Source organism: Schistocerca serialis, chromosome 6 (assembly GCF_023864345.2).
Source record: "Schistocerca serialis cubense isolate TAMUIC-IGC-003099 chromosome 6, iqSchSeri2.2, whole genome shotgun sequence".
Lineage (NCBI taxonomy): Eukaryota > Metazoa > Arthropoda > Insecta > Orthoptera > Acrididae > Schistocerca > Schistocerca serialis.
Genome location: NC_064643.1, coordinates 128,622,533 through 128,649,732, shown reverse-complemented (window position 1 = coordinate 128,649,732; position 27,200 = coordinate 128,622,533). Strand labels below are relative to the sequence as shown.

Below are 27,200 nucleotides of genomic sequence, written 5' to 3'. Positions count from 1 at the left end.
ATCCGGGGCCGGCCGTGGTGGCCGTGCGGTTCTAAGCGCTTCAGTCCGGAACCGCGCAACTGCTACGGTCGCAGGTTCGAATCCTGCCTCGGGCATGGATGTGTGTGATGTCCTTAGGTTAGTTAGGTTTAAGTAGTTCCAAGTTCTAGGGGAATGATGACCTCGGATGTTAAGTCCCATAGTGCTTAGAGCCATTTGAACCGTTTTTTCTCCATCCGGTTGCATACCGTGACACCCCAGCAGTTTTCATCACTCCATTATACCGATATGATTCAATATACATTCTTTAAGAGTGAATACCTAGGCGAACGTTCTGCATGGTTTGTAGCTCCCAAGAAGTTTTCTGCTGTGTTGGCAGAAAAGCCAACACCTTGTTGCTAGAGGAGGCCGAAATGCACGCGTTTAATTACACGCAGACTGGCGTGAGGTCTGGAACAGTTAAATGTAATTAATATAGCCAATAAGCAGGTTGATCTCTGCACCTGCTGGACGCACACTCATTTTCTATCGCTCTCCTGATGCCTTCCTCTTCTCTGTTAAAATGATTGTGGTGTTTCTGAATATCTATAGCTTCCCTATGCATACCTGCATATTAATGCGATGTCCTGGCTAGCACGCTCGTATCACTAAATTTTGTTTCATGATCACCGTCTTTAAAAACATGTTCCGCTACAGCTTAAAGTTAGACAAGATACGGCGGTCGATACACCACACCCATCCTGAAAGCAACAACACTCCCAATGCCATCCTAGCATCTCCCAACCTTCGTGGATGCCTCACAACAGAAGTCATCAATCTGATTGGAAGTGACCACCTACCTGTACTCCTCCCCATATCCTACATTCAACCTCATCCCCATGCACTTCCTATCAATCAATGTGTCAATCGATTACCGTCAATCGAGAAAAATGACGTTAGTCAGAGATGGACTTACAGTCGGCCCCACGTGACGTATGGTGGTGCCCTCTATGCGCTCTACATAAACGGGACTTCTACGGCCTGGCAGCCAATCATTGACTCAACTCGGAAGATGTTACACGCAGTTAGCAACGAAACGTAAGGAACAAGAAGCTTTACAGATGGAGCACGGCTTCACAGTCCAGAGGTTTTAAGTAAAGCAGACGCCAGCCATGAAAGCCTACATGTTATGATTTTCGAATTCTATCCACAAAGCTCTCTATTCCTTTGTTTTGCCTTTGGGACATGGTGTTCCCAATAGAAAAAGCAACTGTTCTACTTTTTAAACCTTTTGTGCAAACTTTTTTCCATTCTTCAAAATTTAGTGCATTTCGTAACTTCTCGTGATATACTACGTTCGCCTTAGCTTTCCGGACTAACCGTAGCTTTGTCATTTGCAGCATCTGTTGATATGGCCAGGAGCCAAGTTTAGCCACTGCTAACAAAACAGTAAAAAATTGCTTCTATGTCCTCGCTTGGCTTGCCAGAGAAGGGAGTCACAAGGGCGGCTGCTGATGAATCTAGCACGGAAGGGGTTGCACTAGATGTGGACCTTGACTCGGATAATCGACGTCACAATTCGTTAGTGTCAGACCTCAAATGGGCTACCTGATTAAGTAGGCTCTGAATAGCTTCGTAGTTGGAGACTCCTTGTGTCTTACTGTCTGTCATTGTAATGTTTTCCTGTTTAACAAATGATTCTTACAACAAGTATACTTCATATGACCACAAGAACATAGACTCAGGTATACAACAAGAAACGTTACAAATTTTATTACATTTTCGATCAAAAAACATCTAACACCATCCGAAAAGACCTTATCTAGTGTCAAATCTTTCTGAAAAAGTGAGAGCTTTACATCGTTTGTCGTTTGTTTTTTACACTGCGAAAGTGTTCTTTGAAAAAGAAGAACATAAGGAACCAATTTTTCACTCGCCCATGTACTGAAACACTGTCCGCCTGCTAATGATTGTAGTCTGCTGTCTGTGAGCTGGTTGCGGCCCGTCGCTGGTGCAAGCGTTATGAATTTCTGGTACCACAAATTCCCTGTCATGTACAGCTCAAAATAGAGCCGGGGTTATCTGGCAACAAACGTAACGGGTCGGGGTTTAGTGACTCTAGATATTGAGCGTCAGTGGTAGAGAGGAGCAAAGGTCATTATTTTGTCAGAAGACATAAGACCCTTGAAGCAAACAGACTAACTCATTGTCTTATAACTCGCTCAGTTCCTCGCGGCTGCGGAGCGGCGGAGTGGTAGTTTGCAGATTCCGGGTTCGACTGATACGGCGAGGACTCGTGTTGCAGCGGAGTGCCAGGCGATTCACTAGTCCCTCAGAACCGGGCCGGTGAACCTCTGCGGCAGCGGCGCAGTCTTCTCCTTGTGAACTGGCTCGTTGCGTATTAACAAGCGGATAGGCGTGACGCGGAGTGCTCCGTCCCGAAATCGAACCAGCGACCCTCAGGTTCGGTGTCTTCTGGCGGAGTTCATCAGCATATAAGTTCACAGGCGACCCATTGGGTGAGGCCGCAGTCACTTCATCTTCACCAGCCACCTGGGTAAGTACCACACGAACTTTTATATGGTATCATCTGAGATGACACCTTCTGCGTTGACTTACTGGCGCGTTAACGACACCTTCTTCTGTCGTACAGCTTAGCGGCCAAGTTGTTTTAGCGAAGTATGACGTTCACTGACTGACCATCGTTCTGCCCGTCCACGCGACGTTTTCTCCTGTCTTCTTTCTCCCCTCCAAGGACCACCTAAAGGAGCACCTCAAAGGACCCCCCTATACCTGTTTGCCGGAGGTATTTATTCTGTGTTTTTGCCAATGTCGCTAAGTTTCTGAGTTGGCGACTAATTCTTCGGTCGTTGATCTATGCTTCTCAGATTTCAGATATCGTTTACTTATTTATTCATGGAAATATCTGGCATATCACAATAAGTATATGTTTATTATTTACCTGGCTGTCTTCAGCTGGCATTTTGATGCCATAATTTCGTTCCTTTACTTACTCACGTATGAGATGATCTCCTTACAGCTATTTTTATGAGAGACTGCTCCATTATTACTACAAATAGGTATATATACACAAAAATTAATGGAAAGAAGCATAGTAGGTTTATTCCATTTATCTTTTGCTGTTAAAATTTCCGCACATTCTTCAAAATTTATTCAGAAGCATCAGCGTAAAATACCAGAGATAATATTATTATTTACTAATTAATACTAAATGATAAATTTATTATAACCTACTGTGAGACACGGCTGAAGGTTAGGTTACCCAATCAGGGTATCTATACATTATTTCTTCAGACCATTTTGTGGTCACGATTTTCACTAGGGTATGACCATTTTAAGTTCGTAGCATAGAGTTACATTGTTTTACCGTTGCAGGAAGAGCACATGTCATCCTCAGCGACTAGGAGTGAAATCTCTTTACATTCCAATTATAATACTAGTACAAATAGTGTATGTCAGGACTCATTACAAATACAGCTTCCACTCACTGCCGTGAGGAAGTAATTTATATGTTAGGGAAAGATATCCTCATATCATGACAAGATCACATTCCATTAATTAAATTAGTCCCACTGTACATGGTTCTGCATTTTTATTATTATATGATGAGAGACTTGCTTAAATCCAAAAAAGTGGAAGTGGAATATTATCAAAAAAGTTTGTAAATGAATAATTCTTGACGTTTTCTGAGCAGGTCTTCAGACTAGAATATTCATATTTATTTAATCAGCTGACACCATTAAACTTAGATCCATGTGGTCCGCATTACTTGTTCATTCAGACCTATGATACTGCTAGTATTTGTACTTTTATTGACGTAGGTAGATAACCTTTCCTGTTCTACTTGAGACTGTATATGTTTTATTACACACTAATTTCATAGAAGCCCTTACACACCTGTTAAATTGCCATTAGATAAATTTCGCTCTATATGGAAGGCGGGCCCATTCGTCCCTTCCCCACATTCCACACTCTCGACCATCCTGCGTCTAAATATCTTGATCCTGTCGTTTGACTTCGATTCCCTTTTACAATCTTATCGCAAAAATTGCAGTGATCATATACCTACCCTTTCTCACTACAAAAAATGTATACATACTGAATAACAGCAACTAGCCTCCAATGTATTTCAGTTACTTACAAAATAGTACTAAGATTCGTTTAGTACAACATAGGTAAAGCACCTCAGAGACAACCTAACATGTTATTCGCTTCAGAAGAGTAGAATAATACTTCGTCACTTTTGTTTTTCCTTAGTTCACACATAATTTGTAAGCATTCAGCGGTGCCTAACTGAAAAAGTAATAAATGTGACCTCATATAGAGAACTGTTGTTTCTGCGCCCGATGCTAATTTTCTACTTAAAATGGTTCAAATGGCTCTGAGCGCTATGAGACTTAACATCTGAGGTCATCAGTCCCCTAGAACTTAGAACTACTTAAACCTAATTAACCTACGTACGTCACACACATCCATGCCCGAGGCAGGTTTCGAACCTGCGACCGTAGCGGTAGCTCGGTTCCAGACTGAAACGCCTAGAGCCGCTCGGCCGCACCGGCCGGCTTCCTACTTCATTATGAGTGAAAGTATTTCTTAAAATCTCTATGTGAATAAAGTCCTTTAATCTTTTTTTCAGTGGGATATGCCAACAAGTACCTGAAATCATACGGAATTAAACTGCTCCCACCAATTCTGGTGGTACGTTGTTTGTCTAATGTGGTAGGGTCTGCAGCATGTGTGATACACTGAGATGACAAAAGTCATGGGATAGCGATATCCGCATATACAGATGGCGATAGTACCGCGTACACAAGGTATAAAAAGGCAATACATTGGTGGATCTGTTTTATAGTCAGGGGATTCATGTGAAAAGGTTTCCAACGGGAAATAATAGACTTTGAAAGGGGAATGGTAGTTGGAAGAAGACGCATGAGACGTTCCAATTCGGAAATCGTTTGGGAATTCTGTATTCCGATATCCACAGTGTCAAGAGTGAGGAACCGGGGTCAGTAGCTTATGAAAAAGCACACACTCGTAAGAAGAGAAACGTATAATATCTCGTATATTGTTCCAAAACACATAACATTTCTCGATTCACTAGCTGTTGATGACCCTTAAAACGTACATTCCTTCATCAAAAAAGTGAGTAATTAGTGGAATAACGAGGCAGATTTGCGTAGTGACCATATGGAAAAATACTCCTCTTTCTGTATTCCACCACTGGGAAAAATCTCATTTCGATATTTCTAACCGTTTATGAATTATGAGGAGTGTTGTGGATATTTCACTCTTGCTTTATCACTGGCGCGGTGCGATCGCATGAGATCAGTTTTCTCGAGATTGGTGACAGACAGACACCTCCATCTAGATCTAGAGAAAAATTCAATATGTTATAAAAAAATTTCGTACACAGCGAAATGTTTTGTAAAATGCACGAACCGCAAAATCTTACAGACTCCTAATTTTCGTTGCAAACTTATTCGAATTTCACGCACTGACGTATTTCAATGTAAATACCGAATAACTATGACCATTAATGAACCTGAGATATAAAGCTAGAAGCAGCGCAAAATTGAATTTTTTCACGGAATATTTTCTGTAAAATCGTTTTAGCAAGACAGGCCGAAAGGCAAACAGAAAAGAATTTTTTCACATCCAGTAGTAAGCGAATCTGCAACCATCAGCACTGCAATTCGTTGCTTTAACTGCGTGGCTACTTCCACTCTTATGCTTTGTTCTAGCTAATTCAAGAGAGAAGCAGGCTGACTTCATTGCCGAATGATACGGGCGTAAGCAGTAAATGCATGAAATTTTGGAAGACTTCCTCTATCAGGCTTCACTAAATTCCTTTCCATTGAACTTAAAAGTTTTAAATGCGTTTCTATAATTAATAATAAACCATTTGCGGAAAAAAATGTATGTGAAGTCACTAGTAACTTCAGTTAATACTCAGCAAAGACGACCTTTCGAATTTAATGATTTTTAAACTCTTAATTACGTAAAAGTAACAGGTATTTTTTTGTGAATATTGACTTAAATTTTTTTATCTCGTAATCAATCACAGTAACAACAATAAGGACCATATTTCTAACTAAGGAAAACCGCCTGTTATGAACTTGCTTTCCACTTGGATGCGTCCTGGTGATTCTTCAGTGAAACAAAATCACTAAAGCCGAAACAAAAGCCACTCAATAATTCCAAAATAACAAATTCTAGCTGTAAACAAATCACACCGAACTGAACGAGTAGCCATATCCAAACCTAACCATCTCTCGGTATAGTTGTCGAAAAATCGGCGGCAGGACCTATCGGTATCGGGTCTCAAAAGCTTACAGAGTAGCAGCTTCGTATAAAGAACCTAAAATAACGTCACTACCGTGCATAACCTACCGAACCAATCAGTACGAACGATACAGGGCAGGTGCCCTGGCGGGAGCCATCACATCAGATGGAATTCGCCACTCTGTTCCTTGAACTACTCCATCACACTGCTGGCCTTGCGACATAGCGCATTATCTTGCTGAAACATGTCGCTGCCATCGGGATACATGATCGTCGTAATAGCGTGTACGTCATTTGTAACCAGTGTACGATACTCCTTGGGCTGTCATGGTGCCTTGCACGAGACCCACTGGATCCATGGACACCCACGTTAATGCGCCCCTCAGCATAAAGGAGCCGCCGTCAACTAGTCTTCGTCCCATAGGACAGGCGTCAAGAAGTTGTTCCCTTGGAAGGTAACTGAGTTGCCGCCCCCTCCAATAGGCATGATGAAGAAGGTATCGAGGTGTCAGACAATGAAAGGCTCCGCCACTGCACCACCGTCCATTGCCGATGGTCACGTGCTCATTTCAGTCATAGTTTCGGTCGTGTCATGGTGTTAATGTCGTCTCTTGCAGAGGCATATCGTTACGAGTGGTCGGTGCATTTTGTGTTCATACACACTTGTATTCTGCACAGCGTTAAAGTCTGATGGTAGTTCCGCCACAGTTCGCTGCCTGTCCTACTTTACCAGTCTATCGAACTAAGAGTTTTAGGTAAGTTAAAAGAATAAGATCTTTTAATAGTCATGATTGATAATGAAAAAATTAAATAATACTAGTTTCTGCTCATTCTACAGCTATCTTAGGATTTGAAATAATAACAGAAAATTACCTAGGGGAAGGTACAAGAAGGGAAGTGTGTGACCCATTTAGAGATGTAATCAAACTAATGGGCTATGTGTGCTCGTGCAGGTCCACAAAGCTACGTGCCGATAGGTGGCGTACTAGTACACACATTTACAATAAATGACAACGCTTAAGAATGAGATTTTCACTCTGCAGCGGAGTGTGCGCTGATATGAAACTTCCTGGCAGATTAAAACTGTGTGCCCGACCGAGACTCGAACTCGGGACCTTTGCCTTTCGCGGGCAAGTGCTCTACCATCTGAGCTACCGAAGCACGACTCACGCTCGGTACTCACAGCTTTACTTCTGCCAGTACCTCGTGTCCTACCTTCCAAACTTTACAGAAGCTCTCCTGGTAGAGCACTTGCCCGCGAAAGGCAAAGGTCCCGAGTTCGAGTCTCGGTCGGGCACACAGTTTTAATCTGCCAGGAAGTTTCAACGTTTAAGAAAACACTACAATTTGGTCGAGAAAAATCCGATAAATCACTAAATTTACTATTAACTGCCCGTCATTTCTACTATTTATCGATTACTACTGATGTGGGATAACTACAGAGAAGGCTCAGTGCAGAAATGGCACCTCTAGAAATAGTTATTATAGATCTGTCTTTAAGTCCAGAGTCGATTTTTGTTGTTTAAACTCTTATCTTTCTTCATTGCTCCTTTTGTCCCTTGACCAAGTTGTGTCAAATGCCATAAAACCTAAAAAAAAAATACACTGAAAAGTCAAAGAAAATGATACACCTGTCTAATATTGTGTACGGCCCCCGCGTGCACGCAGAAGTACCGCAGCACGACGTGGCGTGGACTCAACTAATGTCTGAAGTAGTGCTGGTGGGAATTGACACCATCAAATCTGCAGGGCTGTCGACAAATCCTTGAGAGTACGAGGGCGTGGAGATCTCTTCTGAAGAGCTCGTTGCAAGGAATCCCTCATACACACAATAATACTCACGTCTGGGGAATTTGGTGTCCAACGGAGGTGTTTAAACTCTGTTCCTGGAGCCACTCTGTGGCAGTCCTGCACGTGTTGGGTGTCGCATTATCCTACTGGAATTGCGCCCCTCGGAATGCACATGGACATGAACGGATGCAGGTGATCATACAGAATGCTTACGTACGTGTCACGTGTCACAGTCATTTCTAGACGTATCAGGGGTCCCATATCACTCCAGTAGCACACGCTCCACACCATTACAGAGTCTCCACCAGCTTGAACACACCCCTGCTGACATGCAGGGTCCATGGATTCATGAGGTTGTTTCCATACCCGTACACGTCCATCCGCTCGATTCAATTTGAAACGAGACTCGTCCGATCAGGTAACGTGTTTCCAGTCATCAATAGTCCAATGGTATTGACTGGCCCAGGTGGGGCGTGAAGCTTTGTGTTGTGCAGTCGCCAAGAGTAGACGAGTAGACCTCCAGCTTCAAACGCCTATATCGATGATGTTTCGTTGAATGTTTCGCACGCTGACACTTGTTGATGGCCCGGCATTGAAATATGCAGCAATCTGTGGAAGGGTTGCACTTCGGTCTCGCTAAACGATTCTTGCGTTCTTGCGACATCTTTTTCCGGCCGCAGCGATGTCGGAGATTAGATGTTTTACCGGATTCGTGATATTCACGGTGCACTCGTCAAATGATAGATTAGATTAGATTAGATTAATACTAGTTCCATGGGTCATGAATACGATATTTCGTAATGATGTGGAACGAGTCGAATTTTCCAATACATGACATAGTACGTGAAAATCCCCACTTCGTCGCTACCTCGGATATGTTGTATCCAATCGCTGGTGCGCCGACTATAACACCACGTTCAAACTTATTTAAATCCTGATAACCCGGCATTGTAGCAGCAGCAGCAGTGTCTAAACCTGCGCCAGACACTTGTTGTCCTATATAGTCCTGCCAGTCGCAGCGCCGTATTCTGTCTGGTTACATATCTCTGTATTTGAATACACAGACTATAGCAGTTTCTTTGGCGCTTCAGCCGGCCGAAGTGGCCGAGCGGTTCTAGGTGCTTCAGTGTGGAACCGCGCGAACGCTATGGTCGCGCAGGTTCGAATCCTGCCTCGGGCATGGATGTGTGTGATGTCATTAGGTTGGTTAGGTTTAAGTGGGTCTAAGTTCTAGGTGACTGATGACCTCAGATGTTAAGTTCCATAGTGCTCAGAGCCATTTGTACCATTTCTTTTTCTTTGGCGCTTCAATGTATATGTACTACAGAACTAAAAAAAATTGTAAACAGATTTCAATTAAAACTATTTACCTTTTATACTAAATGTAGTCCTACCAAGCCTTCGCCATTTTTTATAAGATCCACGCCTGCATTTCTAATTTACGATCCACCTGCCCCCGGAAACGCAATTACTAATTAAAAGTTATTGAGACAGAATCTAGGAAGACAAATTTAAGTGGTCTTAATAATGTATGTCAAATATTAAGTTGTCACAAAGATTCGTAGCGCTTTTCCATAAGTTTAATGACCACAAAAGATACACGTAATAGAGACTTTAGACTTAGCTAACATATTCTTCTTCACTATTTACAACAGTCTGTCAACGCTGGGGTAAATTTTCGATTCCGCGACTGTAGAAGTCACGTGGGTTTGAGGTGAAGAACTCTTCGAGCTATGTTCGGAATTCATTCTCATTCGGAAATTAAGTTCTTTGAAGGTTGTTCGATGGACAGCGGAAAATTTGGAAATCTGCATTTGCAGTATCAGATGAATAACGTGGGTACGGAATGACTTCGCAACCCAACTCCTGCAAGGCGTTTTGTTCAGTCTAGCAGAATGCGCGCAGGCGTTATCGTGAAGTAGTATTTTGTGGACTGGCAAGACAGCCAATCCACTAGGACGGGAGGTCGAAGGGCACGCGTTTAAGCCCACGCAGGCTGGCGTGAGGTCTGGAACTGTTAAAGGAATAGAGGCCAGCAAAATAGGTACGTAGCTTCTAGAATACTCAACTTTAATCCATAATTGGTGAACATCGGTCTGACGGTACATGCATCACAAGATAAATAGCAAATGATAATGGCGCCTTGCTACGACGTAGCAAATGACGTAGCCGATGGCTATGCTAACTATCGTCTCGGCAAATGAGAGCGTATTTTGTCAGTGAACCATCGCTAGCAAAGTCGGCTGTACACCTGGGGGCGAGTGCTAGGACGTCTCTCTAGACCTGCCGTGTGGCGGCGCTCGGTCTGCAATCACTGATAGTGGCGACACGCGGGTCCGACGTATACTAACGGACCGCGGCCGATTTAAAGGCTACCACCTAGCAAGTGTGGTGTCTGGCGGTGACACCACATAGTATAACTTCACTAACCATTCCTGGTCGTTGTTCTTGGACTACGTCTGCAATTCGTATCATTTGTTAATAGTAAATATCAGCAGTGATAGTTTCACCATGGGGAAGCAATTCGTGGAACGCCACATCGTCGCTTAGCTACCAGATGTATAACATTATAATTTGTGGATGCGCCCAGCTCTTTATATGCTGAGTTGCTTTGTTTGGGTTCAACCATTACTTTGTTTTCCTGATGTTAGCATAGAGGCACCGTTTCCCGTCACCAGGAACGATGCGGAATAGGAATGGTCGGTGTGGTTCACGAGCCAACTGATCACGAGCAACCAGAGCTATACACGTGGTACACACTGATTTTTGTGATTTTGGCTTAGAGCATGTGGTACTCATACTGTACAGTCGATTTTGAGCGTCCCCCATTATATGCATATGTCGCACTATGGTGGAATAATCACATTCATCACATGTGCCAGTTATCGGGTACAGGGACGTGGATCCTTGCGGATTAATGCATCAAACGATCTTCGTGGAAACCTGAAGGTCTTCCTGAAAGCGGAGAGTCACTAGCGTCATAACTATCCTCCTTAAAAGGAGAAAATCATTTCTTTGCAGCGCCCTGTCCAATGCCATCATCCCCACACACTGCACAAATGTTTCTGATCGCCCCCGCTGCTGTCACCCCTCTACTGAACTCAAACAGAAGAATATATCGGAAATATTGGCACTCCATTTTCTAGTCTCCACAGCAACGCTCACCATGTCCAAGTGACAATATTTGAACTCAAATAACAACAGTGAACCACAAATAAAGTTGACAACCGATAAATAAACCCAGAGCAACCGGAATACCAACATCTAAAACAAAAACGATAAGAACTTATGCAGCAACTTAAAAATAATAATATGTTTTATATACCTTTATCGTTCCTATTTTTCCAAGACTTGCACAAAATAGCTTGAGCACGTGGAGTCTAATCCTTTACACTATTAATTTAATCAGTACTAGTTACTTTCAGTCACGTCCGTTTATTTCTGCAGGTACAATGACGACTATAATACATTTGCGTGCGCTTCTCTCTAATGGCGCATTAGAACTCTTTTCTCCAAACAAATAACACACATTGCGTTCCTCTGCGGACGGCAAAACTTAGGGATGTAGGCAAAGACGGCCATTTTTATCGTTATCTGTGACTTAACGTTACCTCATACCCAAGTTATTCATTGAATTATTACTTTAACATTTTATTGAAAAATTACGACGCATCATATATCCACGATGGAAGGTGGAAAGCATACGAGATATGACATCATCTGCTGGCGGAGTGAACGGCACAGACTTATGGGACAGACAGAGTAAGTTTTTTTCGTATATGTGGGACCCTAAAGCAACTCTCAATTGACAACGCTGCAAGATGGCAGCGACTCGGCTGAAAGTCAGAGAGGAAATTCCGCTTGTAATACGAACCCACAATCGTTTTGTGCCCACGGAATGCATTGTCAAATTTTGGTATCAACCGTAAAGGGTTGATTTAGGACCTTCAGCATTCCTCCTCTTTAGCCACGGGTGCAACGCAAGGACATTTCAGGTGATACGCATGCGAGTAAACGAAACACCACTGACAAAAATAAAATTTTCTCTTGTGTTACTTCATTTTTAAAATAAAATGATACAGATCGGATCTTGTCGGCGGTATTTTCGTGGCCCTTTGGAACTGCTGCAAACTTATCGGTGTACTAATGTGTGCCGGAGCCATAGCTGTTACGTAGTGAACTGTTTATTGTTGTTATTGTTGTTTTGTTGGGCATCAAATGGCATCCTGGTGTAACGAAAGCTTGCGTCTGGAACTGATGCGTGCGTACAACGAGCTGATTCTTCACTACTATAACTTAGTACAGTCAAATTAGTATTTATAGAGGTAAAGTTAAGAACAGGGTGGATTTTTGCACAGACCCCCTTATATCTTTCTAAACAACATATTAAATGTCAACAATCGGAGTGGAGCTTCGTCAGCCTTATTGCAAAATGGCAGCAAAAAATCACCTTTTCGCATTTTTATAGAAAACAGTTGCATTTATGAGCAAAATACTTGGGTACAAAAAAAATCTACCAAAAAGGTCATATGTATTGTTTTCATAAGATTAATGGTTCACCTTCAAAACGATGCTTATATTCTGACCGTACTATGCGGAAATTCCATTTCTCACAGCGGGTGTCAGTGTAACTGCTGTAGAAATAGCATGGAGTGCTAGGTAATAAGGGTTTCATTATAATTTGTTTTGTTTTAATGATTGTTCATGCACGCGGAAGCGCCAAAGAAACTGGTATAAGCATGAGTATTCAAACATAGAAATACGTAAACACACAGAATACGGCGCTGCAGTTGGCAACGCGTATATAAGACAACAAATGACGAGTGCAGTTGTCAAATCGGTTACTGATGCTACAATGACAGGTTATCAAGATTTATGTGAGTTTGAACGTTGTGTTATAGTCGCCGCACGAGCGATGGGACACAGCATCTCCGAGGTAGCGATGAAGTGGGGATTTTCCCGTACGACCATTTCACGAGTGTACCATGAATATTAGGAATCCGGTAAAACATCAAGTCTCCGACATCGCTGCGGATGGAAAAAAATTCTGCAAGAACGGGACCGACGACGACAGAAGAGATTCGTTCAGTGTGACAGAAATGCAATTCCTCCGCAAATTGCTGCAGGTTTCAATGCAGGGCTATCAACAAGCTTCAGCACGTGAACCATTCAACGAAACATCATAAACATGGGCTTTCAGAGCCCAAGGCCCACTCGTATACCCTTGATGATTGCACGACACGAAGCTTTATGCCTCGCCTGGAGCCATCAACACCGTCAATCGACTGTTGATGATTGGAAACATGTTACCTGGTCGGACGAGTCTCGTTTCAAATTGTAGCGAGCGGGTGGACGTGTCTGGGTGTGGAGACCCAAACACATGAATACATGGGCCCTGCATGTCAGCAGGGGAGTGTTCAAGCTGGTGGAGGCTATGTAATGGTGTGGAGCGTGTGCAGTTGGAGTGATATGGGACCTCTGATACGTCTAGATAAGACTCTGACAGGTGAAACGTACGTAAGCATCCTGTCTGATCACCTGCATCTATTCACAGCCACTGTGCATTACGACGGACGTGGGCAATTCCAGCAGGGAAATACAACACCCCACACCTCCATGATTGCTACAAAGTGGCTCCAGGAACACACTTCTGAGTTTAAATACTTGCGCTAGCCACCGAATTCCACAGACATGAACATTATTGAGCATATATGGGATGCCTTGCAACGTGCTGTTCGGAATAGATCTCCACCCCCTCGTACTCTAACGGATTTACGGACCGCCCTGCAAGATTCATGGGGTCAATTGCCTCCATTACTACTTCAGACATGAGTCGAGTCCACGCCAAGTCGTTTTGCGGCGCTTCTGCATGCTCGCGGGGGCTCTTCACGATATTAGGTAGATGTACCAGTTTCTCTGGCTTTTAGTATGTAATATAACATTACATACATAGATTGGCCTGTGATCTTCCTGCGACTCACTATCGTAACCTTATTGACCGTCAAGACCGTGGTCTGTTGTTACACCGTTTCGTTCAGCTGCAGGTGTTTCAGAACCTTCTTCTTGCAGTACAGTTGTGGAGCATCTGTTAAGGCAAGATAAGGTTCGACAAAAGCTGTATATTTTGGAGAATTGTAGAGCAGCCATCCTACAACTACAAAGAGACCCACATCCTTTTGCACACTTGCAGCTTATCAAATCAGCATGCAGTCTTGGCTGGAAGGCTCTCAGTAGCTACTGAGACTAGTTTATACACAGATTTCCTCCACCTCTACCCTTGAGGGGACTTTAAAACACCCATCTACAATTGTACCTGTAGGACTGATGTCTCGCCTCCTTCTCTGTTGGGGGAAGTAGTGGAAGCTAGTTGCTGAGGTTAAGATGCAGTGATAATGCAACCTAATAAGAGATGTTTCGTTGACAGAATCCCGGTACAGAGTATTAAAACAGTGACAGTCAGCCTAAAAAATGGCATGATACGACGCACATGGATCCTTAAATACTGACACGGCAGGTACCAAATATTTGCATTTCTTCATTACTCTGAAGATTTTCTTGTTTCATTTCATGAATGCTGATATGTATTGTCTCATCCACTTAAGGCATGGAGGAACAATACATGTTCCGGGAAGTTCTCATTAGCTTGCAATTCCTGTGGTGAGTGCAATGTTTGTGCCTTGTTTTCAAAAAAATGTTCAAATGTGTGTGAAATCTTATGGGTCTTAACTGCTAAGATCATCAGTCCCTAACATTACACACTACTTAACCTAAATTATCCTAAGGACAAACACACACACCCATGCCCAAGGGAGGACTCGAACCTCCGCCGGGACCAGCCGCACAGTCCATGACTGCAGCGCCCCTAGAGGGCTCGGCTAATCCTGCGCGGTGTGCCTTGTTTTCCTTTCATACTTTAAGGAAGGTAACTTATTTCTGAGGCGGAGTTAATGCTACAATCAAAAGGAACAAATCCACATCCTCACCTATTACAACAGCAACTTAATCAGGTGGCTTAGAGTTCGTGATCTCAGCAGCTGTCTGGACTATTAATGTATAGACATCGTCCTTTGCTAGTGTCACTTTGATCCCTTAAGTTTTACAGATAACAGAGTTATGAAGTGTGTTTTGTTTGCATCATTTCCGAGGAATTTGTCCTGACTGATCGGAATTGTCATGGTTTCAGTGACAACCAGTTCCACTGAGTGCTTCATAGTAGCTCTCCTTTGCTGTTCTACAACGTTTGTACTACTAGTGCTCTCAGAATGCCGATGAAAGAGAACAATAATGCTAGGTACGTAGTAGTGCTGAATGCAAGAGATGTATTTTCCGCAAACGCCACTGAATATTTCCCCTTGTTTCCGTATGACACAGTGCCCTATGTAACCAACATCAATCACATGAACACAGTTTCCTAGATTAAGATTTTCGTTCTTTATAGATTACAAGATCGTATAAAGAGAAGACGTTTGTGTCTTGCCCATTCTGTTTTCAGTACACATAGAAAGTGGTCATGGTGCCAGCTAATATTCGAAGTACCCCTCCGCTTGTTCTGATGATGGATATTCCGTGGAACAAGAACGCGGGATCAACAGGTATCGTTTTGACAGCAACCTCCACTTCGGAATTCATAGCAGCTAATGGCAGAACACGATCAAAACTTTTCAGGTTCGTAACTTTTACCTTTCTCCCTACAGTACTGCTCATTAGTGTCTGTCCGGCTTCCAAGGGACGATTGCAGTTTATTGTTTCGTATCCCAGAAGACCGGTTGTAACTGACGTCAGCTACCTTAAAGTCATGAGAGAGCCTCTGGAAAACTTTAGCTATATCTTCGTCATCTGTTTGGATACGTGATGGTCTCATCTCTATGCGCAGGCTATAGGAAACAAGCAAAACCCCAACAAAATTTTCAATAGCATCATACACACCATGTGCAGCACGAGGCCCAAAATTCATCTTTCTTTTACGCTATCAGTTATTCCTCTGCCGTGTTAACACAGGTCTGCTATACTTTTCATAGCCTTCATGACGGTTTGTTCAATTATTATATCAGTCCACGTTCACTATAAATACTTCTCTGTCAGCCGAATTGTAATGAATCCTCCCTCATCAACGTTTTATATTTTTTTCTCATTCATAACCGTTTCCAGAAGGATCATTTCTTGAACATACAGCTGGCAAGACTTGGCATCAGGAAAACGACCACAAGCGTGGAAGTAGGGTATAATGCCTTTGATGCATTTGAGGTGTAGGTTCCATTTACCCATTTTTCCAGCTTTGATAAAACTCCATGTGGTAGTACTGTACCAATTACTTTGTCGTTTCGCCTTTCTTCGGCAACTCTTCTAATATGCATTCAAAGAATCGTTTTAGATTTTTAAAAGTCTCATTATTTTCTAAATCTTGTAGATTTTGACGACCCGTTTTGAATATTAGAGGCAACATCTGTTTTACCTCGTTCACGACATCCTTTGTGCCTGGCACCTCCTCCATTTGAGAAAAGATCTCATTTGAAAAGCTAACATGAATCAGCTGGTAACTTCTGATGGCTGTAACATATGTGTCACTCTCACGCATTAAGTCTGTTTAGCGCATATATGATGCCTAATAACTCTTTAAGGCTACTCCCAGCCATGGTGTAGTCAATGCACCCAAGGAAGGATATGAACTACCCCCCCCCCCCAATCTTACCACAGCCTTAGGTAAAGAGACTTGAATACCTTACGATGAGGCACTGATTATATATTTGGCTTTCACATACAATGCCGGGTCAAATGTTACAAAGCATGTTTTCTGACCTGTTTCTGAAGTTTGTTGTTCTGCCGTAGATATGGCAGTTTGAAGACCACCACAACTAATGGCCGGTAAATCAATGAAGGACTAGGAGACTATTTGAAACTGTTCAAAAGCCAATGGTTTTCGTATTTCTTGCATGAAACCACTATATCCTCCTAACTTCGGAATCACCAGGTATTTTCCAGCTGTCTAAAACACATTAGCTGTGGCTAGTTCTGTGGTGTCACCGCCAGACACCACACTTGCTGGGTGGTAGCCTTTAAATCGGCCGCGGTCCGTTAGTATACGTCGGACCCGCGTGTCGCCACTATCAGTGATTGCAGACCGAGCGCCGCCACACGGCAGGTCTAGAGACACTTCCTAGCTCTCGCCCCGGTTGTACAGCCGACTTTGCTAGCGATGGTTCACTGACAAATTACGCTCTCATTTGCCGAGACGATAGTTAGAGTAGCCCTCAGCTACGTCAATTGCTACGACCTAGCAAGGCGCCATTAGCAGTTACTATTGATGCTGAAAACATGTACCGTCAAGAGCGATGTTCACCAACTGTGGATTAAAGTTAAGTATTCCAGCAGCTACGTACGTTCTTTGCTACTATAAAGTCCTTGTCCTGTTCCAGACCTCACGCGAGCCTGCGTGAGCTTAAACGCGTGCCTTTCGGCTTCCTCATAGTGGCTTGGCTGTCTTGCCAAGCCACAACAAGTTCATTCGCATTTTTCTCGTAGGGCTTTACATCCAATCAGAGCCAGAGTTCTAACATATAAATCTGTGTTATCGAGTGGGGAACCGTGTCAAAGACCCTGTTTTGACGAGTTGCTCTGAACTGATGAAAGAAGAGGATCGAAAATTTGAACATCATCGTAGCTAGCTAGCACACATTCCAAAATATGGTATCATGTCTGGAAGGTGTTTGGATTCATGCTTCCTATGTAGAAATACTGACACTCCAAGAAAAAGAAGAGATGTGAATGTTCGTGGTCTAGCGGATGAAATGATTCGATTTCCAATATTCACACATTTTTTTGCCGTGGGTTCCGCTAGCTCGTTCCTTTTTTCTCACTGTCGCCTTTTCTAAAAACTTTCTCAAAGACTATGGAATGGCGTTTTGTGCATCTTTCAGAAATTCGTCTATTGGGGAATTTTTCAGCTGTTTTGTAGAAGTTGGACCTAATGTCCTATCGTATGATTGCAGCCGCTGCCCGTAATAATCGGAAGTCTTTCGTCCGCGTCTTTCTTCTATCCACCTCCATACCAATAATTTGTTAACATTTTATAGTCCGTCTTTCTAAAACAAGCAGTAGAGTGTTTCTTTAGCCGGCCGAAGTGGCCGTGCGATTAAAGGCGCTGCAGTCTGGAACCGCAAGACCGCTACGGTCGCAGGTTCGAATCCTGCCTCGGGCATGGATGTTTGTGATGTCCTTAGGTTAGTTAGGTTTAACTAGTTCTAAGTTCTAGGGGACTAATGACCTCAGCAGTTGAGTCCCATAGTGCTCAGAGCCATTTGAACCATTTTGTTTCTTTAGGTGCATTTGCTACTATGGCCTCTTCACCACATTTCTCTTTAGTAGAGTCCAAACAGTCCTTTCATTTGGGACATAACTGCCAGCCTGCTCAATCAAGTTTTTAACTGAAAATTGACACTCATCACTGTCTTAAATTATATAGAAGACTGTATCCTTTAATTCATCTACTTCAACAGCAGGAGAGCGACGTGGCCGTTTATTTCCATCCGTGGGTCCCTTATCACCTTCAAGAAAACAGATCTGAAGAAACACTCCATCTGCTGCTACCATGTCAGTGACGTTATGAAGTGTTTTTAACACTTTTAATCGACTCATCGTTCCCTTCCTAGTTGCTGCAGTTAGTGAATCTTTACCGGCTACAGTTTCAATTTTTGTTAATATCCGTCATCTTTGTACTGGTTTCTTTATCTCCTTTTGAAATGTTTCCTTGCTTATTTCTTCCAGGCAAAACAAACATTTGTCTTGAATAGCTAAATCTGCAACTGACCTTAGTTTACTTTTGGTTGGTGATATTAAGTGTGGGTGTTTCAATGGAAGTTTGAAGTCTCTTAAAATTCTTGATAGTAGTTTCTTTAGTATAATCTTTCCGTCAGTCACCGTGGAGTTTCGCACCCAGTGAACTATTAAAAGGTTCACTTTTCCGTCACCACGTCTTGCTCCGGCACTTATCAATTTTGGAATACCTTAATCCGAACTGTGCACGTAAAAATGTAAATGTGGTGTGATAGGGCCTCCCGTCGGGTACACCGTTCGCCGTGTGCAAGTCTTTCGATTTGACTCCACTTCGGCGACCTGTGGGTCAATGGGAATGAAATGACCAAGAACTCTAATGGATATGACGGGGTATCTAGCAGAATACTGAAGTATTGTTCCACGTATATTAGCTCAGTACTTAGCCATATCTGTAACTTTTCCTTTAGCAGTGGTCGGTTTCCTGACCGATTAAAGTACTCGGTAGTGAAGCCACTTTATAAAAAGGGAGACAGGGATAATGTTGACAATTATAGACCTATTTCTATGCCATCGGTGTTTGCTAAAGTTATCGAGAGGCTTGTATATACAAGGTTACTGCAGCATTTAAATTCACATAATTTGCTGTCAAATGTACAGTTTGGTTTTAGAAATGGCTTAACAACTGAAAATGCTATATTCTCTTTTCTCTGTGAGGTTTTGGACGGATTAAATAAAAGGTTGAGAACGTTAGGTGTTTTCTTTGATTTAACGAAGGCTTTTGACTGTGTTGACCACAAAATATTACTGCAGAAGTTGGAACATTATGGAGTAAGGGGAGTAGCTTACAATTGGTTCGCCTCCTACTTTAAGAACAGAAAGCAGAAGGTAATCCTCCGCAATATTGAGAGTGGTAATGATGTTCAGTCCCAATGGGGCACTGTTAAATGGGGCGTTCCCCAAGGGTCGGTGCTGGGGCCACTGCTGTTCCTTATTTATGTAAATGACATGCCTTCTAGTATTACAGGTGATTCAAAAATATTTCTGTTTGCTGATGACACCACCTTGGTAGTGAAGGATCTTGTGTGTAATATTGAAACATTATCAAATAATGTAGTTCGTGAAGTAAGTTCGTGGCTTGTGGAAAATAATTTGATGCTAAATCACAGTAAGACTCAGTTTTTACAGTTTCTAACCCACAATTCAACAAGAACTGACATTTTAATCAGACAGAATGGGCATGTTATAAGCGAGACGGAACAGTTCAAGTTCCTAGGCGTACGGATAGATAGTAAGCTGTTGTGGAAAGCCCATGTTCAGGATCTTGTTCAGAAACTAAATGCCGCTTTATTTACCATTAGAACAGTATCTGAAATAAGTGACATTTCAACACGAAAAGTAGTATACTTCGCATATTTTCATACGCTTATGTCATATGGTATTATTTTTTGGGGTAATTCTTCTGATTCGAAAAGGGTATTTTTGGCTCAAAAACGGGCTGTTCGAGCTATGTATGGTGTAAGTTCGAAAACCTCTTGTCGACCCCTATTCAATAGTCTGGGAATTTTGACATTGCCCTCACAGTATGTATTTTCTTTAATGTCGTTTGTTGTTAGCAATATTAGCTTATTCCCAAGAGTTAGCAGCTTTCACTCAGTTAATACTAGGCAGAAATCAAATCTGCATGTGGAATGCACTTCCTTGACTCTTGTGCAGAAAGGAGTGCAGTATTCTGCTGCATCCATTTTCAATAAGCTACCACAAGAACTCAAAAATCTTAGCAGTAGCCCAAACACTTTTAAGTCTAAACTGAAGAGTTTCCTCATGGCTCACTCCTTCTATTCTGTCGAGGAGCTCCTGGAAGAGATAAAAAATTAAGCAAATTCCAGTGTTACATTCTTGATTTTCTTTATTTAAACTAACGACTTGTTTCATTTTATCTGTTTCTACAATCGTGTTATAATTTCATGTATTGACTCGTTCCATGACCATGGAGACTTCTCCTAAATGTGGTCCCACGGAACAATAAATAAATAAATAAATAAATAAAAATTAGGACAACACAACACTCAGTCCCTAAGCGGAGAAAGTCTCCGACCCAGCCGGGAATCGAAGCTGGGCCCTCAGGATTGACATTCTGTCGCGCTGACCACTCAGCTACCGGAGGCGGACACTGTGCACGTAATTCCTTTAGTAAGTAGTCCATCATTAATCAAACACTTCTCATGATTATGCATTATAAATATGATTATTTTTCATTTTCAACCATCCTGCGCAATAAACGATTAATACTGAAGCAACCAGCTCATCATTACATTGCATTCTATTTCTGCAATATAAAGATAGTGAAGAATTAATAGAGTAGCTCTCAACGAGACTGTGTACAAGAAAGACCCTTAAACATATAACCATAGAAAGTATGACAGAGAAAACTCAGTTTAGATTATTGTAGGAGACCGTATGAGAAGATTTACAGGTTGCAGGCAGGCTCTGTTTCGTAATAAGATATCAAATTCAAGGCCTTTATGGCCAGACCGTTCTTCGACGAATCTCTTCATCGGACGTTATCCATAGATAATTTTGTATTCTTAAATTTTGTGCTCAAGTATTTTCCTCGTAAATGCAACCGTTTAAAAAAGAAGGGGGGGGGAGGGGGGAAGGTGATATATTTGTCGCCTTTTTCTAATATTCCGGACAAAGCTCCAGCTCCATCGATGAGAACTTTGAGTATGTTGTGTAGAATGGTATAAGAAAGGTCTGTGTGAAAATCCTTCTTACTACTTTTTTCTCCTAAACGTCAAAATATGCCCTAAATTTACTGAGCTAATTGTGGTGTGATGTTAAACTTAATTGTGTGAGTTTTACATGACTGTGTTTTAACGTAACCATGAAACCAATTTCAAGGGAGGAAATTCCTACGCAGTTGAAAGCTTTAAACCAACAGCTAACAGCAAGTATGTGAAAGCCACTGCAAAAGTTTAATAAATATTTTAAACGTTTAAGAGTCATTCCTCTCACACTCACAGAATATTTGTATCAGAACGAGCCCTATTTGAAAATGAAGAACAAACCGCCTTCAGTCGCAAGTTGCGTTTATTTACTGCACTATGCATTTCGAGCCCTGGAGGCTCATCTTCAGGTGCTTTTTAGTGATTTACATGAGATTTTTTAGTTGTTTGCCTGTTGATATTACATTTTTGTGTTGCACCATGGTATACTCTAGATATACAATAGATCTGCAATATACCATGTTGTAACACAAAAATGTAATAGCAACGGGCAAACAACTGAAAAACTTGATGTAAATCACTAAAAAGCGCCTGAAGATGAGCCACCAGGGCTCGAAATGCATAGTGCAGTAAACAAACGCAACTTGTGACTGAAGGCGGTTTGTTCTTCATTTTACGAAAGTAAAACAGTCGCGGACGAAACACTGAAAAACAATGGATAAAACTGAGCTTGATTTAATTTCATATTATTTCCTATAGCAACTATCAAATTTTAACTTGAATGACGATGTAAGAAAGTCCTTCCCAGAAACCTTATTACTTGCGTGTGTCACTTTTCTACCTTTCATAGTAACTGATCGACACCACGCGAAAACGATATGTATGTTGTCAGCACCGAGCAAGAAGGCGAAATATTATTCTCCCCATACCGCTCCTCAGCCCTGTGGCAATCGTCAATCAACCTTCCGAAGCACCCTCCCCCACCTCAGGGTTCATTACAAAGTGAAAATACCACACACTGAGTTGAGGAAAGTCATGGGATACATACTAATGGAATATCGGACGTCCTTTTTCCCGGCGAAGTGCACCAGCTCGATGTAGCATGGACTCAAGAAGTCGTCGGACATTACCTGCAAAAACATTGAGCCATGGTGCCCCTATAGCCATCCATAATTACGAAGGCGTCTCCAGTCGAGGATTTTGACCTCTCGATTATGTCCCATAAATGTTTTCGATCGGACTCACGCTGGGCGATCTGGGTTTCCAAGTCATTCTCTCGAGTTGTCCAGAAAGAATTGTGGCCCAGTGGTAAGGCGCACTGTCAATCATAAATATTTCATTGTTATTTGGATCCATGAAGCCCGTGACTGACTGCAAATGGTCTCCAAGTAGTCGAACATAAACATTCCCAGTCAATGATCTCTCCAGAGAGCTCAGTCCATTCTATGTAAATATTGCCCACAGCACTACGCAGCCACCACCGGCTTGCGCAGTGCCTTGTGGACACGTAGGTTCGTGGGTTCGTGGGGTCTGCGCCACAATCGAAAGCTACCATCAGCTCTTACCAACTGAAATCGGGACTCATCTGACGAGACTACGGTTTTCTAGTAGTCTAGGGTACAACCGACACGGTCACGGGCCCAGGAGAGCCGCTGCAGGCGACGTCGTCCTGCAAGCAAAGGCGCTCGCGTCGGCCGTCTTCTGCCACAGCCCATTAACGCCAGGTTTCGTCGCACTGTGCTAACGGGTACGTTCGTCCATATTCCAACACCGAATTCTGGGGCACTACTGCTTGTCTGTTAGCACTGACGCTGTTGCTTTCGGTCGTTAAGTGACATTTGTCCATGGTGAGAGGTAATGCTTGATGTTTGGTATTCTCGGCACACTCTTGACGCTATGGATCTCGGAATTGCGACTGCTGCGGTCGCAGGTTCGAAACCTGCCTCGGGCATGGATGTGTGTTGTGTCCTTAGGTTAGTTAGGTTTAAGTAGTTCAAAGTTCTAGGGGACTGATGACCACAGCAGTTGAGTCCCATAGTGCTCAGAGCCATTTGAACCATTTTTGATCTCGGAATATTGAATTCGCTAACGATTTCCGAAATGGAATGTCCCATGCGTCTAGCTGCCACTACCATTCCGCGTTCGAAGCCTGTTAATTCCAATTGTGCGGCCGTAATGAAGTCGCAAACCTTTTCACGTGGATCACCAGATTCATGTTGGCCCTGCTAACGCACTGCCATTTTATACCTTGTGTTCGCATACTACCGCCATCTATATATGAGCTTATCGCTATCGCCGGCCGCGGTAGCCGAGCAGTTCCAGGCGCTTCAGTCCGGAACCGCGCCACTGCTAAGATCGCAGGTACGAATCCTGCCTCGGGCATGGATGTGTGTGATGTCCTTAGGTTAGTTAGGTTTAAGTATTTCCAAGTTCTAGGGGAATGATGACCTCGGATGTTAGGTCCCATAGTGCTCAGAGCCATTTGAACCATTTTGTCGCTATCCCGCGGCTTTTGTCATATCAGTGTAGGTGGCATGCCGAAATTTATAAAACTGTCACGTGCCAGGTAGTGACAAAAAGTCTGGAAATCACTGCTTCAGCCTATTACTTCACCTACATTTTTCGGTCTCAGAAGCTGTCGTTCATGGTGTAAGGCAGTCGCTAGCCTCAGATGGTTCCAGCTTTTAATAGCGACGCATGCATGCTCTTGTTCATCGTTGGCAGAAGTGGATTACGAATGGTGGTAACAACGTGAAAAAAATGAAAGGACGCGGCTGAAACTACGTTGCATTTAACTGTATTGTTGCGAAGTTTTAATCTGCCAGGAAGTTTCATATCAGCGCACACTCCGCTGCAGAGTGAAAATCTCATTCTGTATTGTTGTACTTTCAGTGCCTGTTGTACAGTCCATGAAAATAAACGGGAGGTATTAGTTTCGCAATGGCCATCGTATTGGGGATTCTTTTTGTCGTTCATAACTTTTTTTGACGTTGGAACTTGTTACCAGGTAGGGTTCAGAAGTAATGTATGCAAATAAATGTAAGTTATTTGGCCTTTGGAGGTAAACTGCGTTACTTCGGAAGGTCACGGCAGAAAACTCCCGATGAAATACAAATTTCTAATTGTCCTCGATGCAGTAAGCTATGACGTGTAGTGAGAAAGACAACTATTATCTCTGAGAAAATCCGTGAAGATGGAAAAATCGCCTCTGGCTCCCAGTTTGCTGTGAAGGACAGAAAAGGAAAGCAGAAGAGATAAACCGGTGTGGCAACAGGCAGCTCCGTCATTACCGCTAGGGGCCTTGGCTGTCGTGTCCCGGGCTCGTAATATTTTTGCCTGCTCCACCGCCCTGAGATCGAGACTTCTAAGACGCCTCCTGACAGCGACCACGCACGCCGCGCTGCTGCTCCGAGAAACGCTGCCAGGTATACGTCCTCTGCTTCCCTCACTAACACACTGTGCCGCACGTACGCTACACACATGTATTTTTATTTTTACTCGACCTACTAAGTGCTAGACTCTCCTTCCATTTGCTTTTTCCAATAATATTTCATGCGCTAGCTGATGTGCCGTCTCTGTTCTTCGTGGAATTTCTTTTTCTTTTCTGTCGCTTGTATCTTCCTTTTCTCCATCGTCCAGTTCTCAATATTACTTCTGTCTATAGTCCTGTTCTGTACAGTGGGGGTGTCATTTTACAACACTTCCTGCAAACGTGACGTCATTTTGACACAATATCGACGACTGGATGATCTGCTATCGCCCTTGTGACAAGGAAGAATTGTTCCTCATTCACTCGCAGCAAATTAAGCAGTCCTCTTAGGTTCCTGTTTAACCACAGACTCGCAAACCGCTACATATTTATTTCATCCTTCGTTGTCTAATCAGACGGAAATGTAAATAACATCGCACATTGTAGTACATACTTCTGTAACATTCATAAGAAAGTTCCAAAATGTGTTAACATGCCGACCGGGGTGGCCGAGCGGTCTAGGCGCTACAGTCTTGATACTGCCTCGGACATGGATGTGTGTGATGTCCTTAGGTTAGTTAGATTTAAGTAGTTCTAAGTTCTGGGGACTGATGACCTTAGAAGTTAAGTCCCATAGTGCTCAGTGCCATTTGAACCATTTGTCAACAACCCTAACATGAGAAAAATATTTACACGTGGCGAGATGCGAACCTACACCTTTAGACTCCAGATGTCATGAACATCATCCACTACGCTAGTACTTGGTTATGCGGTATGTATCTCCTGTCTTGTTTATCATCGTGCCTCCTGAAGACTTATATCGTTATTAGCTGACATTTAGTGATAAGGGTTATAATCTCCCCCTCCTTCCTAATTCCCGTTATTACCCACAATAAGCAAAGTCTTTAAAGAAAAATTTAGAGGAGCGAAGATTACAATAAACTTTCCAGTTTACTTACCTTTTCGTGCAGAGTCGGTTCTCGTTCTTCTTGTCTATGGATATGATCCCTGAAGGTGAAATTCTCACATTTTAGGTACTCATGGTTGAATTGATCTAAATTAATTTTAAGGTTGTTGTTGCGCAATTTTTGTTGTTATGTTAATATATTTTGTTAGATTTTAGTTTATCATACTGTCTTTCGAATTTACAGGATAACAAAGCAGAAATTACTCTGTTTGCCCAAAATACAAAAATACGTCTGATCACATCAGAGGCATGGTTTAAATGGTTCATATGGCTCTGAGCTCTATGGAACTTAACATCTGAGGTCATCAGTCCCCTAGAACTTAGAACTACTTAAACCTAACTAACCTAAAGACATCACACACATCCATGCCCGAGGCAGGATTCGAACCTGCGACCGCAGCGGTCTCGCGGTTTCAGACTGTAGCGATCAGAGGTATGCTTACTACTACTCCACTTTGCGGTAATATTCCAAAGGTTTTAAAATTTTTTCACACATTAATTTCTATTAGTTTCGATTATTATTTCACTAATAAATCCATAAATAAACGTAATAAACAGTACTAGATTGCGTAATTAGTAATAGAAGTTTTAAGTGTGCCAAATCATTTGTAATTTAAAATGTTTCCAAAAAAATTAACTGTACATTCGGAACTAGTATTTAATGATTATAACATCCAAAATAAAGTAATTCCTTTCCATAAATTTTACCTTCAGATATAACATATTGTGTATAAAATTATATGAAAGTTTTCAGAAAAGGAGCTGGATAATATTGACCTGTCCAAAATTCGAAAACTAATACTGGTATCGACAACTAGTGTCGAGGAAAATCAATGCTAGAGGAGGATGTCCCGTTACAGGGCGACCTGTCAGAGATAATTTTTCAGTGCTCCGGTATCTTGAAATGGCGTACTACAAATTATAATACAAGCGTAGTTAATGCTTAATTTGTAAGTCACTGATGATAACAACTAACTTTTGAGAGAGAATTGCTATATGAAGGCATTAACCGCCGATAACTGTGACGTTTAGTTACAACAATAATTATAACAAATCATTCCAAGAATGGCGTGTTTTATAAATCTCTGATATGCGTGGATGAAGTCTCGTGAGAGGCCCGTGTCCAACGCTAACGAAATTCGATAACAGTGTCTGCAGTAACCGATACTGCACAAGAAATGGGAGATGAGTGCCACGTGTATTGCGCGACTCGGTT

General features: G+C 42.5%; 2 protein-coding genes across 2 annotated transcripts in view; both read left to right on the top strand.

Moving 5' to 3' along the window:
* Window positions 1-2,154: 2,154 nt before the first annotated feature.
* The window catches only part of LOC126484055 (retinol-binding protein pinta-like), a 308,676-nt gene continuing 283,630 nt past the window's right edge, over window positions 2,155-27,200 (top strand). The window contains exon 1 of the mRNA XM_050107405.1: window positions 2,155-2,515. The gene's annotated coding sequence lies outside the window, so the exon portion shown is untranslated. The remainder of the gene's footprint in view (window positions 2,516-27,200) is intronic.
* The window catches only part of LOC126484056 (retinol-binding protein pinta-like), a 141,804-nt gene continuing 139,507 nt past the window's right edge, over window positions 24,904-27,200 (top strand). Inside the window, exon 1 of the mRNA XM_050107406.1 lies at window positions 24,904-24,973. The gene's annotated coding sequence lies outside the window, so the exon portion shown is untranslated. The remainder of the gene's footprint in view (window positions 24,974-27,200) is intronic.